The sequence below is a fragment of the Zingiber officinale genome, chromosome 6B (assembly GCF_018446385.1).
Source record: "Zingiber officinale cultivar Zhangliang chromosome 6B, Zo_v1.1, whole genome shotgun sequence".
NCBI lineage: Eukaryota > Viridiplantae > Streptophyta > Magnoliopsida > Zingiberales > Zingiberaceae > Zingiber > Zingiber officinale.
Genome location: NC_055996.1, coordinates 125,146,331 through 125,158,146, shown reverse-complemented (window position 1 = coordinate 125,158,146; position 11,816 = coordinate 125,146,331).

The window sequence follows — 11,816 nt, the reverse complement described above, 5'->3', positions numbered from 1 at the left end:
TTATACATAGTGATGTATGTGGCCCTTTCAATGTCACTGTTAGAGGTGGTTATAGGTATTTCATTACATTTACTGATGACTTCAGTAGATATGGTTATGTGTACCTGATAACACATAAATCAGAATCCTTTGAAAAGTTCAAAGAATTCAAGAATGAAGTACAAAACAGCTTGGCAAGAGTATTAAGATACTTCGATCAGATCAAGGTGGGGAATACCTTAGTCATGAGTTTCGTGACTATCTAGTTGAGTGTGGGATTCTATCCCAACTCACTCCTCCTGGAACACCACAGTGGAATGGTGTATCTGAAAGGAGGAATCGTACCCTATTAGATATGGTACAGTCTATGATGAGTCACACAGATCTTCCTACATCTCTTTGGGGCTATGCTCTAGACACAACAGCTTTCATTCTCAACCGAGTTCCATCTAAGGCTGTAATAAAGACTCCATATAGGATATGGACTGGGAGAGATGCTTAGGTGTCTTTTATGAGGATTTAGGGTTGTGAGACTTACGTTAGATGTCAAGTCTCTGACAAATTAGGACCCAAATCCGACAAGTGCTATTTCATTGGATATCCCAAGGAAACGAAGGGATATTACTTCTACATTCCCAGTCAACACAAGGTAGTTGTGGCTCAGACTGGGGTTTTTCTAGAAAGGGATTTTGTTTCTAGAAAGACTAGTGGGCGTACGTTCGATCTTGAAGAAGTTCAAGATACAAACAATAGCACTGAAGCCTCGATGGAAGTTGAACTGGAACCACAAAGTGTTGTGGATGATGTTGTTCCACAAGGAGTTGAGGAACCACAACCAGTTCAAGTAGACATACCTCTTCGCAGATCTGATAGGGTACGTCGTCAGCCTGAGAGATACTTATTTCTCTTGTCTGGCCACGATGACGTTGTGCTCATAGAGGATGAGCCCACCACCTATTAGGAAGCTGTGATGAGACCAGATTCCGAGAAATGGCTAGAAGCCATGAGATCCGAGATGGAATCCATGTACACTAACCAAGTATGGACTTTGGTTGATCCACCTGAAGGGGTAAAACTCATAGGGTATAAGTGGGTCTTTAAGAGAAAGACTGACATGGATGGACTTATCTATAAGGGTCGCTTGGTAGCTAAAGATTTCAAGCAGATTCATGGTATTGACTATGATGAAACCTTTTCTCCAGTAGCGATGTTTAAGTCCATTCGGATCATGCTTGCTATTGCAGCATACCATGACTATGAGATATGACAGATGGATGTCAAAACCGCGTTTCTAAATGGAAACCTGCTCGAGGATGTGTACATGACACAACCTGAGGGTTTTGTAGATCCACAGCATACTGGCAGAGTATGCAAGCTGCATAAGTCCATTTATGGACTAAAGCAAGCTTCTCGGAGCTCGAATCTTTGATTCGATGATGCAATCAAACAGTTTGGTTTCATCAAGAATGAAGATGAACCTTGTGTCTACAAGAAGGTTGTAGGGGACATAGTTGTCTTCCTCATATTGTATGTGGATGACATACTACTCATTGGGAAAGACATCCCTTTGCTGCAGTCTGTCAAGACTTGGTTAGGGACTTGTTTTTCAATAAAGGACTTAGGTGAAGCATCCTGCTTTCTAGGCATACAGATCTATAGAGATAGATTTAAAAGATTGCTTGGCCTAAGTCAGAGTACATATATTGACAAAGTACTCCTACGGTTTGCCATGCAAAACTCCAAGAAGAGATTTCTGCCGATGTCGCATGGCGTGAGTCTTTCGAAGACTCAAGGTCCCTCTTCTAGAGAGGAGAGAGACCGCATGGATCAGATCCCTTATGCTTCAGCCATAGGATCTATCATGTACGTCATGCTATGTACTCATCCTGATGTCTCGTATGCTTTGAGCATGACGAGCAGATACTAGTCAGATCCAGGTGAAAGTCACTCGATAGCGGTCAAGAATATTCTTAAGTACTTGAGAAGGACTAAAGAATATTTCTTGATATATGGAGGCGATGACGAGCTAGCTGTAAAGGGTTACAGTGATGTCAGCTTCCAGATCGACCAGGATGATTATCGATCGCAGTCAGGGTTCGTGTTTTACATAAATGGTGGTGCTGTGAGCTGGAAGAGTTCGAAGCAGGACACAGTAGCTGATTCTACGACAGAGGCCGAGTATATTGCTGCATCAGAAGCAGCAAAGGAGGCAGTTTGGATCCACAAGTTCATCAATGAACTTGGGGTGGTTCCTAGTATCGCTGACCCTATTGAGCTCTATTGTGACAACAATGGAGCAATTGCGCAGGCTAAGGAACCTCGCTCACACCAGTGGACCAAACACATACTACGGCGCTTCCATCTCATTCGAGAGATTATCGAGAGAGGAGATGTGAAGATTTGCAGAGTTCCCTTAGAGGCTAACATCGCAGATCCCTTGACCAAGGCTTTGGCACAGAGAAAGCATGATGGTCACACTAGGTCATTGGGGCTTAGAGCCCACACTGATTGGCACTAGTGCTAGTGGGAGATTGTTAGTTAGAGCCCTAGAGTCAATCATTTGATGATTGTTGTATGGACTCATTGTATCATATTCTTGTATATAAATAAAGACATTTGTTTTGGTTATTATACTTACTTGTATTGGTGTCAAATAACTAAGTATAATATCGTCCTTGAGTAGAGGGCTCTTACCTATATCAATCGATTAGTTGAACCGATAGTGAGATGATATAGGGAACACTATTCTTAATCATTCCTAGTGTAAAATACCGAAAAATGGCGAATAATGATAAGGGAATTTTTTCGAAATTTTTCGGAAATTTTTCCGAGCTCGTATGGACGAGTTTACAGGGATCAAAACAGGGCCCCGGGAAAGCCTGTTTAGGCTACTCCATTTAAGAGAGGAAAAGTTTATATATTTTTATTCTTTTCTTTTTTCTTTTCTTTCTCCCCCTATCGTCGTTTTCACTCCTTCACCGCCGAACCCACGCGTCGAGCCGTTTCCTTTCCTTCTCTTCTTCCCCCGCCAAACCACCTATGTGCCCTAGCTTTCCGCAGCATCGGGTCTCCTTCCATCATTGTTCACTGAAGCTTGGAGAGATGCCCTAGTTTCCGCGATTTTGTGCCCTAGCATCCTCTGCCCTAGCGACGACAGCCGGCGCCAGTGCCCTCCTTCCTTTCGAGCAGTGTGTTCTCTTCGCGCCAACTGCCGTGAGCCCTAATTGTGGTCACTGGATTTCTGCCGGCCCTTCTTCTCCTCTTCCAATCCGGAACCATGCCCTAGATGTTTGCCACCAGCCGCCTCCTCTGTGCTCATGCCCTAGCCAGCCGACCGCCGATCACTAGCCATTGGACGCCGGAGCTTTCCCCTTATCCCTTGGATTTCTCTCCTTTGTCTAGGCCAGAATTTCCCTCTACCCAGCTCTCAGTCCACTGCCGACGAGTGCTTGTCATCCCGATCCGAGGTGCCACCTCTACACGAGTTGGGTTTCAACCAAGGGCAAAGGTCAGTGCTCTAGTTGGTTCTTCACTGTGGTCCTATCCTTGTTGTTACCGTGCTCTAGCTATGATTCGTCTAAGATTGTTGCTAATTTAGGGATATGGATTTTGTGGACAGCAGCCGTTGGAGTTCATACGAGGGAATATATGTATTGGGACTTATTATTGGAGGTTGTTTGATCATGGTAACTCCGGCCTTGGATCAGTGGTGGTTTATTCCAAATTGGGTAAGTTTTGAATTTGATTCATTTCTGTGTTGGATTGATTAACTAGTTGATGAGGAGATATGGGTCTGAATGAGAATTTGAGTTGATTAAGTGATACTTATTTTGATTTGGATAGGTATCAGTTTGGAATTTGATTAATTAGTTGATACGAGATGAGATTTGATTTTTATTTCCTGTTGAGGTTTGATTCACTAGTGATTGGTTGATTTAGAGGAATACATGGTTGTATCGAAAACATTAGATTAATAATTGTGATTAATAGTCATGGGTTGGATTCGTACAGTTCCTTGTTGGCAGAATTGAATAGATTGTAATTAAGGATTCATGGGTAAGAGTTGTGGAAGCTAATTATTTATTGAGGATAATAATGATCGGTTTGAATAGGGTTATTTTTCCTGAGGGTTGGATCTTTAGGTCTAGCCACTTGTTGCTTATCTATTAGCTAAATTGTATAATATATGATTTGCAGGACTTGGATTCGAGACGAGTGTCTCGACGTGGGATCTTTCGGATACGATCTCCATTTTTTAGGCGGGTACTTTTGACTTTATGTCGTTTGATATACATAGTAGTGAATTTAACAAATTGCATTAATTATGTTCGTCATTCTGTTACGGTTAATCATTACCCAAAACTTGTTACATGCTTGATTGATTGCTTGGTTTGCATCTCATGTATACTTTACATGTTTATACATGCTTGTAGGGGTAGTGATATACCATGCTTCACCATGTTCAGGACCTAGATTGTATACCTTATCTGATCTGTGTACCATTGTTTTGATTCATTGACTTATGGTGCACTTTCTATATATATACATGGTTTAGCTCAGGATATTTTGTGGTTAGTGCCATGCACCATTTGCATGATTGCATGCTGTGCGATAGTCCGCTCCATTATTGCTGAGCACATCGCCAGTTACATGGATCTGCACACACCACCACTCATGGGTTAGTGGTCGATTCAGGGACTTTGTTTGGCTCCGTTGGTCCGCTCATGGGTAGTGTGATGCAACGTGTTAGCCGGCAGGGATTCCTCCCCGTCATCATGTACCGGGAGTTGAGAGCATTGCGCTCCCCCATTTATGATTTGGGGTAGGAGGATAGGTGTACTCCGACAGCATCCCGTCCACTCGGTCACTCATCGGGAGCAGTGACGACAGAGTGCACGGTTGTCACTCGACCTCACTATTATGTGAGCTGATTGACTGGTGTCAGGGGTGACCAGGACGCATCATTGGCATCATATGCATGATGCATTTATTGCTTGTGTTTGTGTTTGCTGCATTTATATGCTGCATATTGTTTGGATACCTATGTTTGACATGCATACAGGATTTCTATACCACTCGGACTGTTTGTCCTTATACCCAGGTTCTGGTTAGTACAGTTTCTCTCCTGTTTACTTCAGATACATGTTTATCTTTCTTATATCAGGAGACTGTACGCATGATTAGTGTTAGGTGTTATTTCCCTATTTTGTATATCAGTTGTACCTGCTGAGTGTTGGACTCACCCCGCCTCCATTGTTGTTATTTTTCAGGTTGATGCTGTCAGGAGAGAGTTCCAGTTGCTAGTCCCTGCAGACCTCGAGGATATTATTGGTCTTTTGATTTTCTTACATAGACTATGCTAAATTTGTTTTGTTTGATGGTATGGATATAGTATGGATTTTGTGATGTCGATGGATTTGGTTTGGTTTTACTTTTACTACATGCCTGTCTAGACGGCAGAAGAGGTAAATTGATCTTATTGTCGGATTTATGTTTTATGAGTGTAGTTGAGTAGGGTGGATTTTTGAGTCTTCTTATCATTGCTTATTAAATTGCGTGGAATGTTTGTGGGTTGCTTTTTTTAATTTCTGTTATTATTCCAGCCGCATGTGGCTGAGGTATATGGAGATGTAGAAAATTTCAGATTGTCCGCCGTACAGGGGAGATGCTGCCGAAATTTCTTCGGACAGGGACTCCTCTGGGGCGTGACACCTAGTCAAGTATTAACATTCAGGGGCAATGTTAATACGACGAGACTAGCATGTAGGTCAACTAGATGACTTGATCTCACAAGTCATGGATATAGAGATATCAAGTTGACACATAGGTATGCATTGGAGAATGTATACTGAATGACCCGCCATGAGAAAGTATCATGGATCGTTATACGAGTGTCATATACTTTCTCATGTGGCTATTAGTATGACTACTAGTCCTTGGACCTGAAGTCACCATGGTTCCCTACTTAAGGAGTTACATACTTTGACTTCGTCAAACATCACCCGTAATTGGGTCGACTATAAAGGCGATTACTGAGTATGTAACAAATTATGCGGAGGGATGTGAGTGATGTTGATGGGATCTATCCCTCCTATATAACGGGAGAGACATCGATATTCTTGATAGAGTGAGACCACTAAGTGCATGGACATGCCCAAATGAGTCAATATAAGATATTGAGCTCATTTGATCGAGTGAGTCTACTTGGAGTTCAAGATTTAGATTGATTAGACGATGATACGGTCTATGCCTCACATTGATCAATCTAGATGTCTAGAATAGAAGAACGCTTGTCATATATTATGAGGAGTCACAATTAGTAGTCACAAGGTGATGTTGGATCTCAATATTCTTGTAACTTGGGTAGTAATGATGTGTTGCTAGATACCGCTCATTACTTATGCTTCTAAATGGGTTTAGGAGCATTGCCAACGTTACAAGAACCTATAGGGTCACACACAAAGGGCAATTAGATGGAGATTAGGTTCATTTGATGAACCTAAATGATTAGGTTCATATGATGAACCAAATTGAATTAAGAGTAATCCAAAGTAGGCTAATTGAGTTAGAATCAATTTGGTTCATTGATTAAGTGAGTCTAATTTGGACTTAGACTCATTTAATCAATTTAATTCAATGAATAGAGATTCATTAAATTAAAATTGACTTGAACCAATGGTTAGATTAGATCAACCAAGGGAAAGAAGTGATCAAGTTTGACTTGACTTGAGAGGAAGATGAAGGATCAATTTTGACTTGACCATTTGCCGCCTCATTGGTGAGTTGGCATAAGTGGTCCAATGATGATGCTCCACATCATCATGGTTGCTTAAGTGGAATGTCACCTCATGGGAGTTTCCAAGAGTTGTGACTCTTGGCATCCCATGGAGGTTACAATTCCCCTTAAAGTGGTCGGCCACTTTTGATGAGGAGTTAGTGCATTTTGTGTGCTTGTGTGAGTAACTCCATCATCTTCTTCCTCTCTAGTTTTCTTCTTGCTCTCCCTCTCCTCCATTATTGATCTCTAAGATTGCTAGCACATCCTTAGAGGTTCTTCTCCATCTCTTGCTTGTGTGGATACATATAGAGAAGTGTCTACTTTGACACTTTCGAGATCCGGCGAACCGAGGATGAGCGGGATTGCGAAGGGCTTCACATCAAGGGTAAATTCCTTTTCCTTGTAGATCTAGTTTAGAACTAGTGTAAGAAACTCGTACTCGTAATGTTTTCAAAATTTTAATCTTCACACGTATCCGGTGGCTCGGGTTTCGGGGTTTCCGCAACGCAAAAAGCGGTTTTTGCGGCCTGAAAACCCCAACATATACGTCCTAATTAACAATATATTTATTTATCTGATCAGAATCACTAGGAGATATTGGTATAAATCTATAGTTGTCTATTTGGTCAATGAGTTCTTCACCTGACAAGATTTTTAATGGAAGCTTCCTTAGTACAACATTCTTTATAAAATTTTTATTATTTCATTTGAAAGGGTGTTCAACTTGTAAAAAATTTCGATGATTATCAAACTAAGATATCTTCCCACTATAAGGTAATGAAAATGTATCAAACTCAATCATGCAATTTGGGCATGCTAACTTACCATCCGTGCTCCATCCTGACAACATTGAGTATGCTCGAAAATCACTAATAGTTCATAACAAGGCAGCATGCTAAGTAAAATTAATTTTACTTACAATATTTTAAGTCGAAGACTCTACATTTCATAATTCATTCAACTCGGCAATCAGAAATTGCAAGAAAATATATATCTTCTCATTTAGATTTGTTGTACTAGAAATAAGCACTATAAGGAATATGAATTCGTCTTTCATGCACATCTATTGTTGTAAGTTGTATAATATTAATATATCTGGCCAAGATGAATATTGTTGTCCCAACTAATTAAATAGTTGAAATTCATCTGTGGAAAAATCCAGTCTCACATTATGTGATTTCATTGCAAAAGCGAAAAAATGTTGTATCAAAATATTTCTATGAAGGGGTGGCATAAGGATGACACAGTATACCTTCTTCATGTACATTCTCATAATGACACTTCATGTGGCAAGCTATTGCGACATATACATGCAAACATTGAAGTCTCCCAGTTAACTGATAGTAATACATAACTTTCCATGGAATATTTTTCTTCTTCTTCATCACAGGTATGCGACTACGATGCTTATAACAAAGGAGTATAGATTCTACATTCGATCAGTTTACTATCATTATTCCAAAATATCATATAATTGTTTATACGACAATCAATCTTTCCTACAGACAAATCTAAACCCTAATCAATTTCTTTATAATGTAAAAGTTATTAGTCATTATATTATCAGTAGAAAGCAACTCTAACATCAATTGACATATGTCATCGTAATATTTTTTTGAAAAATAATGTTCTTCCTTAATATTCAATAACATTAAAGTAGCTGATAGTTGGGATGAGCAAAAGAAATGTCTTCCCATAATTCTTTTCATTAGCCTTTAACATGTTATATAGTTCTTAATGTTAAGATGTTGATATTTCATCTATATTAGAATAATCAATTGTATTCATCGCATCATAAACTATTGATTGTATTGCAATATTATTAATTGATGATTCCCATAGAGCAATTATGCTAGATGACGAATCAACAAAAGACTCAATTGGTTTAAACAAATAAGGATCTCAATGATAGTACCAGTTATAGTAATTTGGAATAAAATCATTTCTATATATATATATGTACTTTCACAATATTCTCAGCACTGAAAGCTATATTTCTACATTTGCAATAATTACACAAACAACGTAAATCAAAACCATTCATATATTCTAGGTGACTCTTAGCAAAGTTCACAAACACTTCAACTTCAACAAAAAATTCATCTATGATAAATCCATTTTCTAATATATTGTACATCCAAACTTTGTTCATATACATTCTATCATAGTGAGAAAAAAATTACCTACATTATTAATGAAGTCAAACTAAGCAACTAAAAAAAACAAATCAGGACTACAGGATATAGAAAACAAAAACATGTTCTACCTTATAATCAACTAAGGGAGAGAAAGCAACTTAGCATAAAGCATGTAGAAAATATCAGATTTGTCAATTCATTTTACAAAGCTCCGGTCAAGTTTTGACCAAGCTCATGTCTAGGGTGGCTGCGATCGGCCAAGCTCATGGCTAGGGACCTGAGAAACTTGGTCATAGTGGCCAATCTCCGGCTAAGCTTGCGGTCAGGGAACCGCGGTCAACCAAGCTAGCAACCAGGGGGGCACAAGCAGCTTGCCCATGACCGACAAAGCTTGCAATCAAGGGGGTCGCAAGCAGCTTGGCCGCAACCGACCAAGGTCGCAGCCAAGGGGGCCGCTAGAAGCTTGGCCTCGGCTGACCAAGCTTGCGACCAGGGGGCCACAATCAACTTTGTCGGCCAGCCAAGCTCGCAGCCAGGGGCCGCAAGAAGCTTGGTCAAGCCTGGAGATGGGATGAGAGAAGGTAAGAGAGAGCTAATCGGATTACTTGGGTGTTGGAGAGGAGATCGCATGCGTGCCAAAGAGGAATACGCCAAAGAGCTGAGATCGGGAAGGAGAGAGGAAACTCATTCGCACGGAGATCAAATTAGGGTTCTTCCCTAATTTTGATCCCGATTTTAGTGATGAAAATTTCAGTGGTTAACTGGGGAAGGACAGAAGCTCAATTCCGTCATTAAGTAACAATGGAAATGCATTTCTATCGTTAATCCTTCTTAGTTAATGATGGAAACGTGTATCAGTCGTTAATTAACGACGGAAAAGAGTTCCCGTCATTACTTAGTGATGGAAACTCTTTTTCGTCGTTAATTAACAATGGAAACAACTCATGTCCATCGCAAATTTCCTTGTTAATACAATTTTTTTTTGTAGCGTTTGTCCATCTGACACGATGAAATGATAAATATTTTGTGTAGATCAAGAAAAAGGACAAGGCCACTGGGCTTGTAAACATCATGAGCTACTTGAATCTTTTGAAGGCTCAGATCAAGGATCTCAAGGAGAGGAATAGTGCGCTATAAATGCAGGTACAAGTACCGAAAGAAGACCAAGTTGATATGTCCATTAGTGATTCAAATGAAAGAGTAGAAGTTCAAGTTAATCGAGCGTCTGAATGCACATCTAGTGCAGAACCAACCTAGGAGTATATAATTTTTAACGGGTTATAACTTTTTATTCAAAACTTAGAATCAAGTTTTGTCAGTGCTCACGGATGTAAAATTTAAAAATCTACATTTATTACTGAGAAACCCGTAATTGTCAAGTTTCGGACTCAAAAAATACCATTTAAGTCCTTTACGGAGGATCCAAATATCTTTTTATTATTTTTAGTCTTTTTTGTTTTTATAATATTTAGAGTATTTTTGGTATATTAGGTATTTATGGGTTATGGATTATCGCGTCATGTTTTGGTAAGTTCTTTCTATTAGGAATTTTGTTATAATTTTTTCTTTTTTTAATAGGATTTCCTTTTATAAGATATGAATTGAAATTCATATATTAGGATTTCTATCTTCTGTTTTTGTAATCTTAGGGTTAAGAGTATATATAAATACATATTTAATTGTTTGAGGAATTATCCTCTATTCCAAATAATTAAAATTTCTTTTGTTTTTTGATAAAACCTTTTGTTTTTTTTTTTTTTTTTTTGATAAAACCTAGAGAACGACCAGATTATAATCAATATATCATGTCTAACATCAACATCAAAAATACAACTGATTGATCTACGAGTGGTGGTGAAGGAAGACTACTGTGATATGAACAATTGCGTTATCCGTGTCCTTGAATGCCTCAAAGAGGTGAAAGGAATGATGCGGATTTCCATGGAAACAAGAACAATGTCATCTGAGAATAACAGCTTCGGAATAGCAAGTTTCAGGCTGCAGGTACAGGTATGCTCTTCTTAAGAATACTACTTTGTCACCTTCATCCCAGATCTAATATATACTTTATGAGCTAATATAATAATTGAGAGTATATGCCTCTTAGTCTATTCGACTGTAAAGATTATCTATTTTTCTCTGAAATATATTATATGCTTGTCTTAGGAAGTTAATTCTAATGCTTTGTGTTGAATGAGGCTTTTTGATAATATTTTCCAGCATTTCTATTGAAGTAGATTATAGGAAGTGAGCTTAATTAATTATGAGGGCAAAAGGAAATTTATTCATTCATAAGAACTTGTTGACAACAAACTAGAACAAATTTGCCTTTACTCACAAATTTTAATCTGGTCATCTAAATTCTAAATTCTAAATTCTAGCTTGCAGTCTGTGAGAGTATATATATCTATATTCTTTAACTACTTTACTTTTGGCTTTGTGTATGCAGCTACTTTTAATTTTTTTGGTTCTCGTACCCAATCGTATAATGTGGAGTACATTTTCCATTTATTTACATGATGACATGAAAAATTAGCTGAAGCATGAATGACTAGGGTTGTAAATAAATCGAGGCGAGCTAAGTTTTGAGATGTTTAAACTTTTTTGATAAGGTAACCGAGCTAAATCGAATCAAGCCTAAAATGAATCAGACCTTTGAAATAATTGTTCAAATTTAGCTTAGTTTATTTTTTATGAGCTTAAGTTTGTTTGAATCTTGACTTGAGCTTGGTTCATTTAGATGTTATCAAACTCTCAATTCAAGCTTGGCTTGAGTTTGGTTCGAGCTTGTTCCGTTTAGATGTTATCAAGCTCTCAACTTAAGATTATTTGATTGCTTGAAATTTTCACTTGTTTGATTGGTTATTAAACTTGATAATTCAAAGTTATTTATTTATTTTATTATTTAGTTTACATATTGA